Source organism: Pseudophryne corroboree, chromosome 3, assembly GCF_028390025.1.
Source record: "Pseudophryne corroboree isolate aPseCor3 chromosome 3, aPseCor3.hap2, whole genome shotgun sequence".
In the NCBI taxonomy this organism is placed as follows: Eukaryota; Metazoa; Chordata; class Amphibia; order Anura; family Myobatrachidae; genus Pseudophryne; species Pseudophryne corroboree.
Window position 1 is genome coordinate 223,857,600 of NC_086446.1, and position 18,138 is coordinate 223,875,737.

The 18,138-nt window shown below is 47.5% G+C and overlaps 1 protein-coding gene across 8 annotated transcripts in view; it reads left to right on the forward strand.

Moving 5' to 3' along the window:
- Window positions 1-18,138, forward strand: part of PARG (poly(ADP-ribose) glycohydrolase) — a 330,974-nt gene that overhangs the window by 112,792 nt on the left and 200,044 nt on the right. The window lies entirely within an intron of this gene.

Consider the following 18,138-nt stretch of genomic DNA (forward strand, 5'->3'; position numbering starts at 1 on the left):
TGCCAGTGCAGCACCAGACGCAATTGCTCTAGGGAAAAGGTCTCTACATCAGGAACTTTTTCAGCTACTGAGAGGAAGCTATGGACCTCCTCAAGTAGACATTACAGAAAAAAATCAGAATGCCAAAGTACAGGGTGTCCCATAATGATGGGACACATTTTAAAAGCAAATATCTGGGACTGGAACAAGCACATTTATTAGGGACTACTGTATGTGCATTGCATAACCAAGGTACAGACGTTTATAGCACTGTTAAAGGTTTGAATATCACATCCTTTAGATGGTCACCACCTCGGAGAGAACATGGCAAGACATTCAACAAGGATTAAAAAGGAGAGAGAGAAAAAGTTACTTATATGCAGCGTGTGTGTATGTCCACGACTAGACTAGTCAGTCAGTGGGTGAGAGCTTCTCTGCTGGGTCGAAGCATGCAAAATCAGCCTCACGCGTGCTTGTGTCTGTTTATGGCCGGATTAGTCAGCATGTGGATGAGGACTTCTTCTCTCAATCGTACCACTAAGGACCACTGTCCTGGAAAGGAGATCAACATTAACTCCCAAAGTCAGACTTTGAAATACAATATTTCTCTGACGTCCTAGTGGATGCTGGGAACTCCGTAAGGACCATGGGGAATAGCGGCTCCACAGGAGACTGGGCACAACTAAAGAAAGCTTTAGGACTACCTGGTGTGCACTGGCTCCTCCCTCTATGACCCTCCTCCAGACCTCAGTTAGAATCTTGTGCCCGGCTGAGCTGGATGCACACTAGGGGCTCTCCTGAGCTCCTAGAAAAGAAAGTATATTTTAGGTTTTTTATTTTCAGTGAGATCTGCTGGCAACAGACTCACTGCTACGAGGGACTAAGGGGAGAAGAAGCGAACCTACCTGCTTGCAGCTAGCTTGGGCTTCTTAGGCTACTGGACACCATTAGCTCCAGAGGGATCGAACACAGGGCCCGACCTCGATCATCCGTTCCCGGAGCCGCGCCGCCGTCCCCCTTACAGAGCCAGAAGAATGAAGATGGTCCTGAAAATCGGCGGCAGAAGACTTCGGTCTTCAACAAGGTAACGCACAGCACTGCAGCTGTGCACCATTGCTCCTCATGCACACCTCACACTCCGGTCACTGATGGGTGCAGGGCGCTGGGGGAGGGGGGGGGGGGGGGGGGGGGGCGGCGGCGGCGGCGCCCTGAGCAGCAATATTAACACCTTGTCTGGCAAAATAATCACAATATATAGTCCTAGAGGCTATATATGTGTAAAATACCCCTGCCGAAGATCCATAAAAAAGCGGGAGAAGGTCCGCCGAAAAAGGGGCGGAGCTATCTCCCTCAGCACACTGGCCATTTTCTCTTCACAATGCAGCTGGAAGACAGCTCCCCAGGCTCTCCCCTGTAGTTTTCAAGCTCAAAGGGTTAAAAAGAGAGGGGGGGCACTAAATTTAGGCGCAAAATCTGTGTATTATAGCAGCTATAAGGGAAAAATCACTGTGGGTAGTGTGAATCCCTGCATTATATAGCGCTCTGGTGTGTGCTGGCATACTCTCTCTCTGTCTCCCCAAAGGACTTTGTGGGGTCCTGTCCTCAGTCAGAGCATTCCCTGTGTGTGTGCGGTGTGTCGGTACGGCTGTGTCGACATGGTTGATGAGGAGGCTTATGTGGAGGCGGAGCAGATGCCGATAAATGTGATGTCGCCCCCTGTGGGGCCGACACCAGAGTGGATGGATAGGTGGAAGGTATTAACCGACCATGTCAACTCCTTACATAAAAGGCTGGATGACGTAACAGCTGTGGGACAGCCGGCTTCTCAGTCCGCGCCTGCCCAGGCGTCTCAAAGGCCATCAGGGGCTCAAAAACGCCCGCTACCTCAGATGGCAGACACAGATGTCGACACGTAGTCTGACTCCAGTGTCGACGAGGTTGAGACATATACACAATCCACTAGGAACATCCGTTGCATGATCTCGGCAATGAATAATGTGTTACACATTTCTGACATTAACCCAGGTACCACAAAAAAAGGGGTTTTATGTTTGGGGAGAAAAAGCAGACAGTGTTTTGTTCCCCCATCAGATGAGTGAATGAAGTGTGTGAAGAAGCGTGGGTTCCCCCGATAAGAAACTGGTAATTTCTAAAAAGTTACTGATGGCGTACCCTTTCCCGCCAGAGGATAGGTCACGTTGGGAGATATCCCCTAGGGTGGATAAGGCGCTCACACGTTTGTCAAAAAAGGTGGCACTGCCGTCTCAGGATACGGCCACTTTGAAGGAGCCTGCTGATAAAAAGCAGGAGGCTATCCTGAAGTCTGTATATACACACTCAGGTACTATACTGAGACCTGCAATTGCCTCAGCATGGATAGTGCTGCTGCAGCGTGGTCTATTACCCTGTCAGGACAGGGATACTATTTGCTAACCATAGAGCATATTAAAGATGTCGTCTTATATATGAGGGATGCACAGAGGGATATTTGCCGTCTGGCATCCAGAATTAATGCAATGTCCATTCTGCCAGGAGGGTATTAGGGACCCGGCAGTGGACAGGCGATGCTGACCTTAGAAGGCACATGAAGATTCTGCCTTATAAGGGTGAGGAATTGTTTGGGGATGGTCTATGGGACCTTGTATCCACAGCAACAGCTGGGAAGGAAGGAAAAAATTTACCTCAAGTTTCCTCACAGCCTAAGAAAGCACCGTATTATAAGGTACAGTCCTTTCGGCTTCAGAAAAGCAAGCGGGTTAAAGGCGCTTCCTTTCTGCACAGAGACAAGGGAAGAGGGAAAAAGCTGCACCAGACAGCCAGTTCCCAGGATCAAAAATCTTCCCCCGCTTCCTCTGAGTCCACCGCATGACGCGGGGGCTCCACAGGTGGAGCCAGGTGCGGTGGGGGCGCGTCTCGGGAACTTCAGCGACCAGTGGGCTCGCTCACAGGTGGATCCCTGGGTTCTGCAAGTAGTATCACAGGGATACAAGATGGAGTTTCGGGGCGACTCCCCCTCGCCGTTACCTCAAATCAGCCTTGCCTGCTGCCCTCGAGGAGAGGTAGTACTGGCGGCAATTCACAAGCTGTACTTCCAGCAGGTGATAATCACGGTACCCCTCCTTCAACAAGGCCGGGGTTACTATTCCACAATGTTTGTGGTACCGAAACCAGACGGTTCGGTGAGACCCATTCTAAACTTGAAATCCTTGAACACTTATATACGAAGGTTCAAGTTCAAAATGGAATCGCTCAAGGCGGTTATTGCAAGCCTGGACGAAGGGGATTACATGGTATCACTGGACATCAAGGATGCTTACCTGCATGTCCCCATTTACCCTCCTCACCAGGAGTACCTCAAAATTGTGGTACAGGACTGTCATTACCAATTCCGGACGTTGCCGTTGGTCTGTCCCCGGCACCGAGGGTATTTACCAAGGTAATGGCCGAAATGATGATACTCCTTCGAAAAAAAGGGAGTTATAATTATCCCATACTTGGACGATCTCCTTAAAAAGGCGAGGTCCAGGGAGCAGTTGTTCGTTGGAGTAGCACTATCTCGGGAAGTGCTACAACAGCACGGCTGGATTCTGAATAGTCCAAAGTCGCAGCTGGTTCCTACGACGCGTCTACTGTTCCTGGGTATGGTTCTGGACACAGAACAGGAAAAAGGGTTTCTCCCGGAGGAGAAGGCCAAGGAGTTGTCATCTCTAGTCAGAGACCTCCTAATACAAATACAGGTGTCGGTGCATCAATGCACGCGAGTCCTGGGAAAGATGGTAGCTTCTTACGAAGAAATTCCATTCAGTAGGTTCCATGCAAGGATCTTCCAGTGGGATCTGTTGGACAAGTGGTCCGGGTCGCATCTTCAGATGCATCGGCTGATAACCCTGTCTCCAAGGGCCAGGGTGTCGCTGTTGTGGTGGCTGCAGAGTGCTCATCTTCTAGAGGGCCGCAGATTCGGCATACAGGACTGGGTCCTGGTGACCACAGATGCCAGCCTTCGAGGCTGGGGGGCAGTCACACAGGGAAGAAACTTCCAAGGATTATGGTCAAGTCAGGAGACTTCCCTACACATAAATATTCTGGGACTAAGGGCCATTCACAATGCCCTAAGTCAGGCTAGTCCCCTCCTTCAACACCTGCCGGTGCTGATCCAGTCAGACAACATCACGGCGGTCGCCCATGTAAACCAGCAGGGCGGCACAAGAAGCAGGATGGTGATGGCAGAAGCCACAAGGATTTTCCAAAGGGCGGAAAATCATGTGTTAGCACTGTCAGCAGTGTTCATTCCCGGAGTGGACAACTGGGAAGCAGACTTTCTCAGCAGGCACGACCTCCACCCGGGAGAGTGGGGACTTCATCCAGAAGTCTTCAAAATGATTGTACACCATTGGGAAAGGCCACAGGTGGACATGATGGCGTCCCGCCTCAACAAAAAGCTAAAAAGATATTGCGCCAGGTTAAGGGACCCTCAGGCAATAGCTGTGGACGCTCTGGTAACACCGTGGGTGTACCAGTCGGTGTATGTGTTCCTTCCTTTGCCTCTCATACCCAAGGTATTGAGAATACTAAGAGGGAGAGGAGTAAGAACTATACTCGTGGTTCCGGATTGGCCAAGAAGAGCTTGGTACCCAGAACTTCAAGAAATTATCTCAGAGGACCCATGGCCTCTGTCGCTCAGACAGGACCTGCTGCAGCAGGGGCCCTGCCTGTTCCAAGACTTACCACGGCTGTGTTTGACGGCATGGCGGTTGAACACCGGATCCTAAAGGAAAAAGGCATTCCGGAGGAAGTCATTCCTACGCTGATTAAGGCTAGGAAAGATGTGATCGCAAAATATTATCACCGCATATGGCAAAAATATGTTGCTTGGTGTGAGGCCAGGAAGGCCCCAACGGAGGAATTTCAACTGGGTCGATTTCTGCACTTCCTACAGTCAGGAGTGACTACGGGCCTAAAATTGGGTTACGTTAAGGTCCAGATTTCGGCTCTGTACATTTTCTTCCAAAAAGAACTGGCTTCACTGCCTGAAGTTCAGACTTTTGTTAAGGGAGTGCTGCATATTCAGCCCCCGTTTGTGCCTCTAGTGGCACCGTGGGATCTCAACGTGGTGTTGGATTTCCTGAAGTCGCATTGGGTTGAGCCACTTAAATCTGTAGAGCTAAAATACCTCACGTGGAAAGTGGTCATGCGGTTGGCCTTGGCGTCGGCCAGGCGTGTATCAGAATTGGCGGTTTTGTCATGCAAAAGCCCTTATCTGATTTTCATATGGATAGGGCGGAATTGAGGACTCGTTCCCAATTCCTTCCTAAGGTGGTATCAGCTTTTCATGTGAACCAACCTATTGTGGTGCCTGCGGCTACGTGGGACTTGGAGGACTCCAAGTTACTGGACGCAGTCAGTGCCCTGAAAATATATGTTTCCAGGACGGCTGGAGTCAGGAAAACTGACTCGCTATTTATCCTGTATGCACCCAACAAGCTGGGTGCTCCTGCTTCTAAGCAGACTATTGCTCGCTGGATCTGTAGCACGATTCAACTTGCACATTCTGCGGCTGGACTGCCGCACCCTAAATCTGTAATAGCCCATTCCACGAGGAAAGTGGGCTCTTCTTGGGCGGCTGCCCGAGGGGTCTCGGCTTTACAACTTTGCCGAGCTGTTGCTTGGTCGGGTTCAAACATTTTTGCAAAAGTCTACAAGTTTGATACCCTAGCTGAGGAGGACCTTCAGTTTGCTCATTCGGTGCTGCAGAGTCATCCGCACTCTCCCGCCCGTTTGGGAGCTTTGGTATAATCCCCATGGTCCTTACGGAGTTCCCAGCATCCACTAGGACGTCAGAGAAAATAAGATTTTACTCACCGGTAAATCTATTTCTCGTAGTCCGTAGTGGATGCTGGGCGCCCGTCCCAAGTGCGGATTGTCTGCAATACTTGTATATAGTTATTGCCTAACTAAAGGGTTATTGTTATGAGCCATCTGTTAGTGAGGCTCAGATATATTTCATACTGTTAACTGGGTATAATATCACGAGTTATACGGTGTGATTGGTGTGGCTGGTATGAGTCTTACCCGGAATTCCAAATCCTTTCCTTATTGTGTCAGCTCTTCCGGGCACAGTATCCTAACTGAGGTCTGGAGGAGGTTCATAGAGGGAGGAGCCAGTGCACACCAGGTAGTCCTAAAGCTTTCTTTAGTTGTGCCCAGTCTCCTGCGGAGCCGCTATTCCCCATGGTCCTTACGGAGTTCCCAGCATCCACTACGGACTACGAGAAATAGATTTACCGGTGAGTAAAATCTTATTTTCTCATACGTCCTAAAGAATGCTGGGGACGACATCAAGACCATGGGGTATAGACGGGATCCGCAGGAGACATGGGCACTCTAAAGACTTTTCATTGGGTGTGAACTGGCTCCTTCCTCTATGCCCCTCCTCCAGATCTCAGTTTTAGAAATGTGCCCAGGTCAACTGGATGCACTCGGAGGAGCTCTACTGAGTTTCTCTGAAAAGACTTATGTTAGGTTTTTTTATTTTCAGGGAGATCTGCTGGCATCAGACTCCCTGCTTCGTGGGACTGAGGGGGCAGAAGCAGAACCAACTTCCTCAGAGTTTCATGGCTCTGCTTCTGGATGACAGGAAACCATTAGCTCCTGAAGGGAACTGCACGCTAGCCGTGTCTAGATGCTCACTCCCACAGCACGCCGTCACCCCCCTCACAGAGCCAGAAGTCAGAAGACAGGTGAGTATAAGAAGAATGATCTATCAAGTAATTGACTGTGGAGCTTCTTCCTCAGGCAGCCAGCACACTACTCAGTGCCATTTTCTCTCTCTCCTCAGGCTGCAGAGAACACGCTGGTCCTCTCCTCCACTTCTGACAAGTACAGGGTGCTATTAAGGGGGGCACAAAGCGATTGTGGTGCATTTGATAGTGTATATTACTATTTAAAAAGCGCTGTTAGGATGTGGACATACTGTGTTCACAGGAAATACTGGTGCTGGGATTGTGGACTGGCTGCTCCTATCTTGTGTCCCTCTGTCAGATTTTACTGTGGGTCTGTCCCCAAAATAAGTCCCAGTGTGTCTGTTGCTGTGCTGTACACGTGTGAGGCATGTCTGAGGCAGGGAGTTCCTCCCCGGAGGAAGCCATTTTAGGGACACAGAGTTGTAATGTGGTGGCGCTACCGGCACACCAAGAGCCTGCATGGGTGAAAGAGATACTTAACAGCATGCATCTGATTAACCATAGATTAGATAAGTCTTAATCTAAGGCTGCATGCTGGAAAAAAATCTGTGGAAGATGTGATTTTTCAGGATGCTGTTATTCCTTATGCGGGCGGCCCCTCTGGGTCACATAAGAGACCATTTACAAATGTTGTAAACACTGATACCGACACGGATTCTGACTCTTGTGTCGACGATAGTGAATCCAGTATGATAGATCATAAATTGGCAAAAAATATACAATATATGATTGTGGCTATAAGGGACGTGTTGGAGGTTACAGAAACCACTCCTGTACCTCAGGAGAAGGCATATTTATGTAAGGAAAAGAAGTCCAAAGTCACGTTCCCTCCTTCACACGAACTAAATGCTCTGTTTGAAGGGATGTGGGTGAATCCTGATAAAAGATTTCGTATTCCCAAAAGGATTCACATAGCTTACCCTTTCCCGGCTGAGGACAGGAAAAAGTGGGAGTCACCCCCTGTGTTAGACAGTGCACTTTCCAGGTTGACAAAGAAGGTAATTCTCCCTGCTCCTGGCACGGCTTCTCTTAAAGAGCCAGCAGACTGCAAAATGGAAACGACATTGAAATCCATTTATGTTACCAATGGTACACTGATATTAGGCCCACTATTGCCTGCGCATGGGTGAGTCGCGCTATTGAAAAATGTTCAGAAAGCGTGTCATCAGAAATTGACACGATTGATAAAGATGAGATTCTCCTTAAGTTAGGGAATATCAAGGACGCTGCCGCCTACATGCTGGAAGCAATGAAGGATATTGGACTCTTGAGTTCACAGGCCGCTACCATGGCAGTATCGGCTAGGCGGGCGTTGTGGATTCGCCAGAGGAACGTGGATGCAGATTCCAAAAGAAACGTGGAGGCTCTCCCATATAAAGGTGAGGCCGTATTTGGCGATGGCCTGGATGCGTTAGTCTCGGCGGCTACCGCCGGTAAGTCGACATTTTTGCCCTCTGCGCCTGCATCGGCAAAAAAGACCTATCACCCGCAAATGCAGTCCTTTCGGCCCAATAAATACAAAAAGACGAGACGTTCCCCCTTCTTTGCAGGTAGGGGAAGGGAAAAGAAGCCCACAGCGGCTCCAGGTTCCCAAGAGCAGAAGTCTACCCCTACTAATGCCAATCCCCAGCATGACGCTGGAGCTTCCTTGCGGGAGACCGCTCGGGTGGGGGCACGTCTCAGACTCTTCAGCCAGGATTGGATTCTGTCTGGCCTGGATCCCTGGGTCTTGCAAATAGTATCCCAGGGGTACAAGCTGGAGTTTCAAGATGTTCCCCCATGCCGATTTTTCAAATCGACCTTGCCAGTTTCTCCGTCAGAAAGAGAAGCAGTAACAGCAGCAATCCAAAAATTATATCAAGACCAGGTCATAGTCCAGGTACCGTTGTCACAACAAGGGAGGGGTTATTATTCAAGCCTCTTTGTGGTTCCGAAGCCGGACGGCTCGGTCAGACCGATCCTGAATCTAAAGGATCTGATTGGTTACCTAAGAAGAACAACACCTGTTCTTATGGTAATCAACCATATAATCTCTCAGTATAAAAACAGCCACTGCAGGGACACGCTTATGATAATTAAAATTGCGTGCGGCTGAGTGTATAGGTCTAGGAACGGCTGCTGTGGTAATTAATCATTCACCCTCTCACAAAAACAGCCACCGCAGTGACACGCTAACTAAAACTGCGTGTGGTTTGTTATACGGGTGTGGAATCAAAACAATATACATGTTTCAGTGTTGCTGTTCTCTTATCCAGTGAGAGACATATGAAAGATTAATTAAACATCAAACCATCATTGCAAAGACACATTAGGTGTATCTTTATTTGCAACAAAAAGATACTTATTGCATAGGTCTCAGTGACCCCTTGCCCGTACATATCTTGATACCCTTTGAGATATAGATGAGAAATACATCAAATTATTAATTACTGCACTATACACTTGATATATTATAATGGGATAAAATTGTAAAAGAAAGATGTATAATATTTGAACATAAATATATTATGTATTGATTTATCCCATTATACTCATAAATTCCCTTAACACATGAACCCCTGATTATAGGCAAGTAATACATGTGACAGTATTGTGTCAACTCAAAAGGGGATCACAACATTGTATGATTTCAATCATGCGAGTGTCTTGTTTCTACATCCTGTTTCAGTAATAAGAACAGGCAAGTAACCCACTGTATAATTGAGTACAGAACGGGGGGGCATTATAGAAGGAAATTATAACTAAAAAGTGCAATACATTACGGGACATTCCTGTAATAAATTAACACTGTGGAAAGGAGATTTCAGTATAATTTATACAAGCTTAAGAAAGAATATCGTGAACCCATTCCACACGAATTTCCTTTTCGGTCCCCTGTAAAGTGACATATCACTTAAAATCATACCAATTAATGAGTACAAGTTACGAATGGTCCGGAATTTTAGAATTAATAAATACAAATGTAATAAGTGACATAGAAAAAATTTTGAATTGATATAATATCTTTATTATTTAAACATTTTTCCAAATATATTTCACATCTATTTTAATTAATCACTAATAAAAGTTACTTTTTAGATCAAATCATTCTTTCTCCATTAGTGCGCCAACAAAGAGACAATCTTTTCTTCTGTTTGTGTCTTCAATCTTATTGTCTATGGCGGCACCCCCAACGTATAATAGTGAATTAATACCATAATGCATGTATTAATGGGGTTTTTTTCATTTAATAAAGAACATATAGTGACCTTTTGACTGGTGCAGAGGTTTCTTCCCTTCCCCTGTTTCCCTTTTTTGTTGAAACCACCCTTATTCAGGCCAGAAAGGGAGTAACGTTGAAACATTACCACCGTATTTGGAGTAAATATGTATCTTGGTGTGAATCCAAGAAAGCTCCTACGGAAGAGTTTCATTTAGGACGTTTTCTCCATTTTTTGCAGGATGGTGTGGAGGCGGGCCTCCGATTGGAATCAATCAAGGTCCAGATTTCGGCCTTGTCAGTGTTCTTCCAGAAACAATTGGCCTCTCTCTTCCAGAGGTTCAGACCTTTGTGAAAGGGGTTCTGCACATCCAGCCTCCATCCGTGCCTCCAGTGGTACCATGGGACCTTAATGTGGTATTGCAGTTCCTTCAATCAGATTGGTTTGAGCCTCTACAAAAGATAGAGTTGAAGTTTCTCACTTGGAAAGTGGTGATGCTTTTGGCTTTGCCATCTGCAAGGCGGGTGTCTGAATTGGGGGCCTTGTCTCACAAGAGCCCTTACCTGATCTTCCATGAAGATAGGGCAGAGTTGAGGACTCGTCAACATTTTCTTCCGAAGGTGGTTTCATCTTTCCTCATAAACCAACCTATTGTAGTGCCTGTAGTTACTGACACATTCACTGATTCAAAATCTCTAGATGTGGTTAGAGCTTTGAAAATCTGTCGCTAGACTGCTCGTATACGGAAAACAGAGGCTCTGTTTGTCCTGTATGCTCAGAACAAGATTGGCTGTCCTGGTTCCAAGCAGACTATTGCACGTTGGATTAGAAATACGATTCAGCAAGCTCATACTACGGCTGGATTGCCGTTACCGAAATCGGTGAAGGCCCACTCCACTAGGAAGGTAGGCTCATCCTGGGCGGCTGCCCAGTGGGTCCCGGCATTACAACTTTGCCGAGCAGCTACTTGGTCAGGGTCAAACACATTTGCTAAGTTCTACAAGTTTGACACCTTTGCTGATGAGGACCTCAAGTTTGGTCATTCGGTGCTGCAGGGTCATCCGCACTCTCCCGCCCGTACTGGAGCTTTGGTATAGACCCCATGGTCTTGATGTCGTCCCCAGCATCCTCTAGGACGTATGAGAAAATAGGATTTTGATAACCTACCGGTAAATCCTTTTTTCCTAATCCGTAGAGGATGCTGGGTGCCCGTCCTAGTGCGTATTTTACCTGCAGTTTAGTTATTACACTTACACAAGTTGTGTTATTTTAGTTCAGCATGTTGCTGCAATTGGTGTGTGTGGTGTGTGTTATGTTGAATGCCATGTGTGCGGCATGGTTGAGGGTGTGAGTTGGTAGATATCTCACCACTAGTTAAGTAATTCCTTTCCTCGAAATGTCAGTCTCCCTGGGCACAGTTCCTACAACTGAGGTCTGGATGAGGGGCATAGAGGGAGGAGCCAGTTCACACCCAATGAAAAGTCTTTAGAGTGCCCATGTCTCCTGCGGATCCCGTGTATACCCCATGGTCTTGATGTCGTCCCCAGCATCCTCTACGGACTAGGAGAAAAGGATTTACCGGTAGGTTATCATAATCCTATTATTTTAAAGATGGGCGAGTGCCCACGCTCTTGTAAGTTCAAAATAAAATATGTTTGGTCATTATGGGACACCCTGTACATTTATTTATCTGTTACCAGTTATTTATATAGCGCACACACATTCCACAGCGCTTTACAGAGAATATTTGGCTATTCACATCAGTCCCTGCCCTAGTGGAGCTTACAATCTATATTCCCTACCACATGTACATGTGCACACATTCATACTAGGGTTAATTTTTGTTGGGATCCAATTGACCTACCAGTATATTTTTGAATTGTTGGAGGAAACCGGAGTGCCCAGAGGAAACCCACGCAAGTACGGGGAGAATATGCAAACTCCGCACAGGTAGAGCCATGGTGGGTATCAAACCCATGACCTCAGTGCTGTGAGGCAGTAATGCTAACCATTACACCATCCGTACTTTATATGGAGTCTTCTCTCAGCACAGCCTACAGACAATATTTGCATAGTTCTATGGATCTTTCAAGGAGATAATGTCTTCCCTCCATTTTCTCTCTCATTTCTCACATTCTAAGAAAGATCAAATAAAAGAAAGTAGAGGTGAAGTCATGGCGTCATTGTTCTCAGTGGTCTGAGAGATGCTCAGGGATCCAGTCTTTCACGCAAATATGGAGCAACTGTTTTTTGTCATGGAAGTTAGCAGGAATTGCTAAGAGATAAAGGAGTATCAGACTCTGCATCAACACACTTTGCTGGCTATATTAGAGAGTCCAAATCTCCATGACTTTCAGCAGGAAGCATTCAGTAAAGGGCTTATATCTAAACCCCAGGTACTAATATCAGCACTAAGCGTCCTACTGAATACCAAATTAGTGCCAGAAAAATTAATCATTTGCTTTTTCCAAGCAGCGAAAAGGATTTTGGGGCAGATGTATTAACCAGGAGAAGGCATAAGGAAGTGATAAACCAGTGATATGTGCAAGGTGATAAATGCCCCAGCCAATCAGTTACTAACTGTTAATTTACCTACTGGAGCTGATTGGCTGGTTCGTTTATCACCTTGCACATATCACTGGTTTATCACTTCCTTATGCCTTCTCCAGGTTAATACATCTGCCCCTTTCTCCTTGTTAGGTCCTATGCAGCTCCGTGGGACCTTACTCAAAGGCTTAATGCTTTGATGGCTGCCCAATGTGAACTAATTCTGAAAATTTCTCTGAGATAGATAACATTGAAGGGAAAGTGGGTTACTTCTGCCAGAAGGGTTGGAACTACAAGCACTGTGGGGCAAGGGGCCCTATTTAAATATCTATGTAGTTCTAAGAGCCAACTCATGTTCTCTTTCACATCAAACATGAGGTTACCTAAACTCCTTTTATCCACAGTCAGTGGATAAATTAAGAGCTAAAACTGCGTCACTTAGATTTGAGAAGGTTATTTATCCAGAACATAGGGTATTTGACTACAGAACAGCTATTTGCGATTCTGATAGGACTTTGGTAATGTCAAGCCGTTGGCAAATTAGCCATTTTATGATAGATCAGATAAGAAATCATATTGGCACAAGGGTTGAGGGCCCCAGAGAAGCTAAGAGGCCATTCAACACCGTGTCAAATTCTTGGGAAAAAGGGGCTCCTGCGACAGACCTTTGCAAGGCTTAATACATCTGCCCGAATATCTGCAAAGTTCTGTGGGATACATGTGAACTGTAAAAAAACAAAATAACAATTCAGATGCTATAAATAAAGTAGTAGGCTATTAACTTTATTTGGTCAAAAAAAATTTTTCTCTTTTTTTCACTCTCATAAACACATAAAGTGGACATTGCAATTTTTAAGTAGCCTCTATAAAGACTTGTATGGGGTTTTATGTAAAGACGCACTGGGGCTGATGTACAGTATTAAGCCAGAAGTGATACAACAGTAATAAAGCAGTGAAAGGTGATAACGCACCAGCCTAACTGCCTTTTCTCTGACGTCCTAGTGGATGCTGGTTACTCCGAAAGGACCATGGGGAATAGCGGCTCCGCAGGAGACTGGGCACAACTAAAGAAAGCTTTTAGGTCACCTGGTGTGCACTGGCTCCTCCCACTATGACCCTCCTCCAAGCCTCAGTTAGATTTTGTGCCCGGCCGAGGTTGGATGCACACTAGGGGCTCTCCTGAGCTTCTAAAAAGAAAGTATATAATTAGGTTTTTTATTTTACAGTGAGACCTGCTGGCAACAGGCTCACTGCAGCGAGGGACTAAGGGGAGAAGAAGCGAACCTACCTGCTTGCAGCTAGCTTGGGCTTCTTAGGCTACTGGACACCATTAGCTCCAGAGGGATCGACCGCATGGAACTGGCCTTGGTGTTCGGTCCCGGAGCCGCGCCGCCGTCCCCCTTACAGAGCCAGAAGCAAGAAGAGGTCCGGAAAATCGGCGGCAGAAGACATCAGTCTTCACCAAGGTAGCGCACAGCACTGCAGCTGTGCGCCATTGCTCCTCATACACACTTCACACTCCGGTCACTGAGGGTGCAGGGCGCTAGGGGGGGCGCCCTGAGCAGCAATAAAAACACCTTGGCTGGCAAAAATACCACAATATATAGCCCCAGAGGCTATATATGTGATAATTACCCCTGCCAGAATCCATAAAAAAGCGGGAGAAAAGTCAGCGAAAAAGGGGCGGAGCTATCTCCTTCAGCACACTGGCGCCATTTCTCCCTCACAGCTCCGCTGGAAGGAAGCTCCCTGGCTCTCCCCTGCAGTCTACACTACAGAAAAGGGTAAAAAAGAGAGGGGGGGCACTAAATTTAGGCGCAGTATATATAACAGCAGCTATAGGGGACATAATTCAGTTAGTCCCTGCATTATATAGCGCTCTAGTGTGTGCTGGCATACTCTCACTCTGTCTCCCCAAAGGGCTTTTGTGGGTCCTGTCCTCTGTTAGAGCATTCCCTGTGTGTGTGCGGTGTGTCGGTACGGCTGTGTCGACATGTTTGATGAGGATAATGATGGGGAGGCGGAGCAGATGCCTATAGAAGGGATGTCACCCCCTGCGGGGCAGACACCTGAGTGGATGGACTTATGGAAGGAATTGCGTGCACGTGTCGACTCCTTACACAAAAAATTTGACGACATGCCAAATGCGGGACAGCCGGCTTCTCAGCTTGTGCCTGTCCAGGCGTCTCAAAGGCCATCGGGGGCTCTAAAACGCCCGCTACCTCAGATGGCAGACGCGGATGTCGACACGGATACTGACACCAGTGTCGACGACGATGAGTCTAGTCTAATGTCCACTAAGGCCATTCGTTGCGTGATTGAAGCAATGAAAGAGGTGTTACAAATTTCTGATATAAACCCAGGTACCAATAAAAAGGGTATTATGTTTGGGGAGAAAAAACTACCCGTAGTTTTTCCCCCATCAGAAGAATTAAATGAAGTGTGTGAAGAAGCGTGGGCTTTCCCTGATAAAAGATTGGTAATCTCTAAGAAGTTACTAATGGTGTTCCCTTTCCCGCCAGAGGATAGGTCACGTTGGGAGACACCCCCTAGGGTGGATAAAGCGCTCACACGTTTGTCTAAAAAGGTGGCACTACCGTCTCCGGATACGGCCGCCCTCAAGGAACCTGCTGATAGAAAGCAGGAGGCGATCCTGAAGTCTGTATATACACACTCAGGCATTATACTTAGACCAGCTATTGCGTCAGCATGGATGTGCAGTGCTGCCGCTGCGTGGTCAGATTCCCTGTCAGAAAATATTGACACCCTAGACAGGGACACTATTCTGCTAACCATAGAGCATATAAAAGACTCAGTCTTATACATGAGAGATGCACAGAGGGAGATCTGCCGGCTGGCATCTAAAATAAGTGCATTGTCCATTTCTGCTAGGAGAGGCTTATGGACTCGCCAGTGGACAGGGGATGCAGATTCAAAAAGGCACATGGAAGTTTTGCCTTATAAGGGTGAGAAGTTATTTGGGGATGGTCTCTCGGACCTAGTTTCCACAGCAACTGCTGGGAAGTCAGCATTTTTACCCCATGTTCCCTCACAGCCTAAAAAGGCGCCGTTTTATCAGGTACAGTCCTTTCGGACTCAGAAAAACAGGCGTGGAAAAGGCGGGTCCTTTCTGTCCAGAGGCAGAGGTAGGGGAAAAAGGCTGCAACAAACAGCAGGTTCCCAGGAGCAAAAGTCCTCCCCCGCTTCTTCCGAGTCCGCCGCATGACGGTGGGGCTCCACAGGCGGAGCCAGGTACGGTGGGGGGCCGCCTCAAAAATTTCAGCGATCAGTGGGCTCGCTCACAGGTGGATCCCTGGATCCTGCAAATAGTATCTCAAGGGTACAAACTAGAATTCGAGGCGTCTCCACCCCACCGGTTCCTAAAATCTGCCTTGCCGATTACTCCTTCAGACAGGGAGGCTGTGCTAGCGGCAATTCACAAGCTGTATTCCCAGCAGGTGATAATCAAGGTGCCCCTACTTCAACAAGGACGGGGTTACTATTCCACACTGTTTGTGGTACCGAAACCGGACGGTTCGGTGAGACCCATTTTAAATTTGAAATCCTTGAACACATACATAAAAAAATTCAAGTTCAAGATGGAATCGCTCAGGGCGGTTATTGCAAGCCTGGACGAGGGGGATTACATGGTATCCCTGGACATCAAGGATGCTTACCTGCATGTCCCCATTTACTATCCTCACCAGGAGTACCTCAGATTTGTGGTACAGGATTGCCATTACCAATTCCAGACGCTGCCGTTTGGACTCTCCACGGCACCGAGGGTGTTTACCAAGGTAATGGCGGAAATGATGATACTCCTTCGAAGAAAGGGAGTTTTAATTATCCCGTACTTGGACGATCTCCTAATAAAGACGAGGTCCAAGGAGCAGTTGTTGGTGGGAGTAGCACTATCTCAGGAGGTGCTACACCAGCACGGTTGGATTCTGAATGTTCCAAAATCACAGCTGGTTCCGACGACACGTCTACTGTTCCTGGGTATGATTCTGTATACAGTCCAGAAAAAAGTGTTTCTCCCGGAGGAGAAAGCCAAGGAGCTGTCATCTCTAGTCAGAGACCTCCTGAAACCAAAACAGGTATCGGTGCATCACTGCACGCGGGTCCTGGGAAAGATGGTGGCTTCTTACGAAGCAATTCATTTCGGCAGGTTCCATGCCATGAATCTTTCAGTGGGACCTGTTGGACCAATGGTCCGGATCGCATCTTCAGATGCATCGGCTAATAACCCTGTCTCCAAGAACCAGGGTGTCTCTGCTGTGGTGGCTGCAGAGTGCTCATCTTCTAGAGGGCCACAGATTCGGCATACAGGACTGGGTCCTGGTGACCACGGATGCCAGCCTTCGAGGCTGGGGGGCAGTCACACAGGGAAGAAACTTCCAAGGACTATGGTCGAGTCAGGAGACTTCCCTACAAAACTAGAGAGATATTGCGCCAGGTCAAGGGACCCTCAGGCGATAGCTGTGGACGCTCTAGTGACACCGTGGGTGTACCAGTCAGTTTGTGTTCCCTCCTCTGCCTCTCATACCAAGGGTACTGAGAATAATAAGAAAACGAGGAGTAAGAACAATACTCGTGGTTCCGGATTGGCCAAGACGAGCGTGGTACCCGGAATTTCAAGAGATGATCTCAGAGGACCCATGGCCTCTGCCGCTCAGACAGGACCTGCTGCAGCAGGGGCCCTGTCTCTTCCAAGACTTACCGCGGCTGCGTTTGACAGCATGGCGGTTGAACGCCGGATCCTGAAGGAAAAGGGCATTCCGGAGGAAGTCATTCCTACGCTGATTAAAGCCAGGAAAGATGTAACTGCAAAGCATTATCACCGCATATGGCGGAAATATGTTGCTTGGTGTAAGGCCAAAAAGGCCCCAACAGAGGAATTTCAACTAGGTCGATTTCTGCATTTCCTACAAGCAGGAGTGACTATGGGCCTGAAATTAGGCTCCATTAAGGTACAGATCTCGGCTCTGTCGATTTTCTTCCAGAAAGAACTAGCTTCACTACCTGAAGTTCAGACGTTTGTGAAAAGAGTGCTGCATATTCAGCCCCAGTTTGTGCCTCCAGTGGCACCTTGGGATCTCAACGTGGTGTTGAGTTTCTTAAAATCACATTGGTTTGAGCCACTTAAAACCGTGGATCTAATATATCTCACGTGGAAAGTGGTCATGTTATTGGCCTTGGCTTCAGCCAGGCGTGTGTCAGAATTGGCAGCTTTGTCATGTAAAAGCCCTTATCTGATTTTCCATATGGATAGGGCGGAATTGAGGACTCGTCCCCAGTTTCTCCCTAAGGTGGTATCAGCTTTTCACTTGAACCAACCTATTGTGGTGCCTGCGGCTACTAGGGACTTGGAGGATTCCAAGTTACTGGACGTAGTCAGGGCCTTGAAAATTTATGTTTCCAGGACGGCTAGAGTCAGGAAAACTGACTCGCTATTTATCCTGTATGCACCCAACAAACTGGGTGCTCCTGCTTCTAAGCAGACTATTGCTCGCTGGATTTGTAGCACAATTCAGCTGGCGCATTCTGCGGCTGGACTGCCGCATCCTAAATCATTAAAAGCCCATTCCACAAGGAAGGTGGGCTCATATTGGGCGGCTGCCCGAGGGGTCTTGGCTTTGCAACTTTGCCGAGCTGCTACTTGGTCAGGGGCA